The sequence below is a fragment of the Ursus maritimus genome, unplaced genomic scaffold (assembly GCF_017311325.1).
Source record: "Ursus maritimus isolate PB19 unplaced genomic scaffold, ASM1731132v1 scaffold_5, whole genome shotgun sequence".
Classification (NCBI taxonomy): domain Eukaryota; kingdom Metazoa; phylum Chordata; class Mammalia; order Carnivora; family Ursidae; genus Ursus; species Ursus maritimus.
This window is the reverse complement of record NW_024426663.1, coordinates 21,934,701-21,940,230: the sequence shown is the minus strand read 5'-3', so window position 1 is coordinate 21,940,230 and position 5,530 is coordinate 21,934,701. Positions and strand designations below refer to the sequence as shown.

The 5,530-nt window shown below is 38.1% G+C and overlaps 1 pseudogene; it reads left to right on the top strand.

Annotated features, from left to right (window-relative positions):
• The first annotated feature begins 1,304 nt into the window (after nt 1–1,304).
• LOC103672176 lies at nt 1,305–3,318 on the top strand (annotated as a pseudogene).
• The last annotated feature ends 2,212 nt before the right edge of the window (nt 3,319–5,530 follow it).

Genomic DNA, 5,530 nt, shown 5'->3' with positions numbered 1-5,530 from the left:
TATCATATGATCTCACTGATATGTGAAGTTTAAGAAACAAGGCAGAGGATCACAGGGGAAGAGAGGAAAAGAAACAAGACAAAACCAGAGAGAGGGACAAACCATAAGAGACTCTTAAACTTAGGAAACAAACTAAGGGTTGCTGGAGGGGAGGAGGTGGAGAGATGGGGTAACTAGGTGATAGACATTGGGGAGGGTATGTGTTGTAATGAGCAATGGATATTATGTGAGACTGATGAATCACAGACCTGTACCCCTGAAACAAATAATACATTATATGTTAATTTTTAAAAAATTTAAAAAAAACTGTTAAAACTAATAAATTCAGTAAAATTTCAGGATACAAAACCAATACACGAAAAGTTGTTGTGTTTCTACAAACTAATAGCAAAGAGACTATCAGAAAGAGAAATTAAGAAAACCCATCTACAATTTCATCAAAAGGAATAAAACACCTATAAAATAAATTTAACCAAGAAGATTAAAGGCCTATACACTGAAAACTGTAAGACATTGATGAAAGAAATTGAAGATGACAAAAATGAATAGAAAGGTATTCCATTCTCATGGATTGGAAGAATTAATATTGTTAAAAACATTCATACTACCCTAAGCAATCTAAGATTCAGTGCAATTGCTATCAAAATTCCAATGGCTTTTTTCACAGAAAAAGAACAAGCAATCCTAAAAATTTGTATGGACCCACAAAAGACTCCAAATAGCCAAGCAATCTTGAGAATGAGCAAAGCCGAAGGCATCATGCTTCCTGATTTCAAACTATTATTACAAAACTATAGGAATCAAAACAGTATGGTATTGGCATAAAAAATAGACACATAGATCAATAGAACAGAATAGAGAGCCCACAAATAAATCCATGCATGTATAGTAATTAATTTATGACGGAGGAGCCAAGAATATGCAATGGGGAAAGGACAGTCCCTTCAATAAATGGTGTTGGGAATATTGAACAGCCACATGCAAAAGAATGAAATTGGGCTACTGTCTTACAACAGACACAAAAGTGAACTCAAAATGGATTAAAAACTTGACTGTAAGATCTAAAACCAGGGGCGCCTGTTTACCTCAGTTAAGCTTCTGCCTCCTTCAGCTCAGGTTGATCTCGGAGTCCCAGGATCGAGCCCCGTGCCCAAGTTGAGTTGGGCTCCCTGCTCAGCAGGTTGTCTGATTCTCCCTCTCTCTCTGCTCCTCTTCCTGCTCATGCTCTCTCTCTCTCTCGCTCGCTCGCTCACTCTCTCTCTCTCAAATAAATAAAAGCTTAAAAAAAAAAAAGACCCCAAATCATGAAGCTCCTTGAAGAAAACCCAGGCGGTAAGAAACTGACATCGGTCTTGGAAATGACTTTTTTAATCTGACGCCAAAAACAAAGCAACAAAAGCAAAAATAAACAAGGGAGACTATGTTGAGCTATAAAGCTTCTGCACAACAAAGGAAACCATCAGCAAAATGAAAAGGCAACCTCCTGAATGGGAGAAAATATTTGTAAATTATTTATCTGATAAGAGCTTATATCCAAAAAATATAAAGAACACATACAACTCAATAGCAAAACAAAACCAAACCAAATCCAATTAAAAACGAGCAGAAGAACTGAATAGACAGTTTTCTAAAGACGCCATGCAGCTGGCCAACATGTACATGAAAAGATGCTCTACATCATTAACCAGAGAAATGCAGATCAAAACCGCAGTGAGATATCAGCACACACCTGTTGGAATGGCTGTTATCCAAAAGACTAGAAACAATAACTGTTGGTGAGGATATAGAGAAAAGGGAAGCCTTAGTGCACTGTTGGTGGGAATGTAAGTTAGTGCAGCCACTATGGAAAACAAGAGTCCTCAAAAAATTACACATAGAACTACCCTATGATCCAGCAATTCCACTTCTGGGTATTTACCTAAAGAAAACAAGAACACTAATCTGAAAGCACCAAAAGATTGAAATAGCTTTTCCTGTAGGAGCCACTGAGGTTGAGAGGAGCATGGCTTTCTCTCTCTGCCAAAGCATGTGCCTGCCCAGTGGTATCGGTGTACTTCGAAAAGAGGGAGTCTTCTGGCAAAAATTAAACTTTGCCTGCTGTGTTCAAGATTCCCATTTGACCAGGTGTTGTGAACTTTGTTCACACCAACTGGGGCAAAAGCAAGAGACAGACCTATGCTGTCAGTGAATTAGCAGGTCATCAAACCAGTGCTGAGTCTTGGGCTCAGATTTCTAGAGCTCGAGGCAATGGCACTCACAGTTCCGGGCAGGGTGCTTTTGGAAATATGTGTCGTGGGGGCTGCACGATCACATCAACCAAAACCCGGCACCACTGGCACCACATAACGAGCACAACACAGAAGCAATATGCCATCTGCCCCGCCCTGGCTGCCGCAGCCTTACCAGCGCTGGTCATGTCTAAAGGTCATCAAATTGAAGAAATTCCTAAACTTGTTTTGGTGGTCAAAGATAAAACTGAAAGCTACAGGAAAACCAAGGAGGCTGTTCTGCTTCTTAAGAAACTTGAGGCCTGGAATGATATCAAGAAGATCTGTGCCTCTCAGCAAAGGAGAGCTGGCAAGGGCAAAATGTGTCGTATCCAGCACAGGAGACCACAAGTCCTCTATAATGCGGACAACGGAATCGTTCAGAAACATCCTTGGAATGACTCTCCTTAATGTAAGCAAACTGAACATTTTGAAACTTGCTCCTGGAGAGCCTGTGGGACATTTCTGCGTTAGGACTGAAAGTGCTTCCCGCAGGTTAGATGATCTGCGTGGCACTTGGCTCAAGAGTACCTACAACCTTCTCAGGCACAAGATGCTCAACACAGACCTTAGCAAAATCTTGAAAAACCCCAAGATCCAAAGAGCCCTCCGAGCACCACACAAGAGGATTCATCGCAGAGTCCTAAAGTAGAATCCCCTGAAAAACCTGAGAATCATGTTGAAGCTGAACCCATATGCCAAGACCACAAGACAGAATAACCATTCTTCACTGGAGCAAGACTCACAAACTCCAGATGGATAAGGCATCAGCAGCACTGGAAGCCAGCTCAGATGAGAAGGGGTTCCAGGCAAGAAGCCTGTGAGAGGGAGGAGAGGTAAGGAGGCTGGTGGCATTATGATCAGAAAAGCCTCTGGTGGGGAAAAAAATTGCAGCTACCAAGAAAACAGCAGCGGAGAAGCTTGCAGAAAAGAAACCCGAAACAGAAGAAAAGAAGCCTGCTGCATAAACTTCAATTTGTTTGTTCCATTAATGTCCAAACATTTTGGACAGCTAATTCTGAGTAAAGATCTGACCAAAGGCAGTGAGGAGGAAGAAAAGATCAAAACAGTATGGTTTGCATAATACACCCCTGCAGCCATTGCAGCATTACTTACAATGGCCAAGATATGGAAACAACCTAACTGTCCATCAATGGATGGATAAAGAAGTTGTGGTATATACATACAATATTACTCAGCCATAAAAATGAATGAAATCTTGCAATTTGTGACAACTTGGGTGGACCTGAAAGTCATTATGCTAAGTGAAATAAATCAGAGAAAGACAAATACCATATGCTCTCTCTTATATATGGAAATTTAAACAAACAAACAAAAACCAAGCTCATAGATATAGAGAACAGACTGGTGGTTGCCAGAGATGGAGGGTGGGAGATGGGAGAAATGGGTGAATATTTTCCTAGTTTAAATAAATTGAATTAAAAATAAATCACTCAAGTTTAGCAGTTAAAATCCAAAACCAGTTTTTAAAATAACATATTGGCACCAAAATAGATTCCACAAAATCAAAGATGGTTGAATATTAGAAAAGCAGTAAATAAAATCCATTACATTATAAAATTTAAGAAGTATCATATGATCATCTTCATTGATGTCAAAAGGCTTTTGATAAAATTCATGCCAATTCTTGCTCAGATCATTCAGATGGATTTTTCTGTAACATTGTTAAGCATAAAGAGAGTATATGCATATGCACGTATATCTCATCATATATATATATACAGATCTACATATATTTGCACACATGTATCAGTATATAAACATATATACATATGTATTTCAATATTTATATATATGTGTATGTGCATGTGTATATATGCGTATATACATCTATACATATGTGTCTATATAGATTAGTAAAAAATTAGCATTAGTGTTAAATAACACTAAATATTGCTTAGAGACACACATATATGTAGTAAACATGTAAAATATAAATGGGAATGAAAAATACAAATTCAGGATTCAAGAGGAAAAGAGGCAGAATGAGACTGGCAAATATATTTAAGGGTCCAACTTATAATTTTCTCGTCCTTAAATTGGCAGATGGGTACCTAGATTTTCATTTTTCTCTGTACAGTTTTTGTATGTCTGAAATAGTTCAGGAGAAAAGGAGATAAAAAGAGAAGAGAACACAAGCTTTTCTCAAATCAAGACAAATCTCAATTCCAATCTCATCTCTGCAATTTCCTGGCTGTGGGGTCTTGGGTAGGTCATTTAACTTCCCTGAGCTTCAGTTTCCTCAACTGTAAAATGAGAGTAATAACAACTTATCCACTTCCTGAAAGTATGTTTCAGCATTTAGCAAAGTAATAAACACATAGTGTGCACTTAACGTATTTGATGCTTCTCCTGAATTATTTCAATAAGGCCAGTGTTAATTGTGTATTTTTGCATTCCAACTGTGTGTATGTGGGTGTGTTTACAGGGCACATACATTTCAGTTTCTTGGAGCACAGCTCTTGGGTTCTTATGATTTTACCATCCTTTTCCACATATAACCTTTTTATTTTGCACTTCCTGTTTTAATTTTAAACATAGAAGGGACAATTTCTAGACAATCAATAGAACAGCTGCTAGAGGAAAAAAATAGAAATGAAAGAGCTACATGATTGAAGGCTGACACTTAAAAGAATAGCTTTGCAGTTAACAGCTGTGTATTCCAGAAATAAGATATCCGATAAATACATGATAACAAAGAGCAAAAATTGCTATCTAATGTGGAGAGCTGAGAACTATTGAAAAACATTGGCAAAATTTCAGTATCGACTTTAATTTTCTAAATGCAGTGTAGTTACATGACAAGAAACAAGGAAAATAATAATAAATCCCCTCACAAAGTCTAAACTTTATGGCATTTAAGGCATAAATGAGCACTGTGAAATATACTTTAGGTATCATTTTAACTTTTTAAAGCATGTTTTGAATACTGAACAACAAATGTCGGTCATTGTCAATGACAATGTTCTCCTTTAATTCTAACAATTTGTCTCTGTTCTTGTCCTCTTAGTCTTACCCACAGACATCACACTATGAGTCCCCCCCCCCCCAGGCACACCCCAGTTGCTTGTCTTTCCTTCTCCTGTGGGATAGTCCTTTGTCTTCTCTCTCTGTGAAGACAGCTTATGGAATTAGAAAGCCTAGATACCCAAATGTGAAGTCACATTTGCTGAACGTAACACATCGGGCAGGGTTTTGCCTCTCTGAGCTTTAGTTTTATTATAAAATAGGGAGTAAAGCAA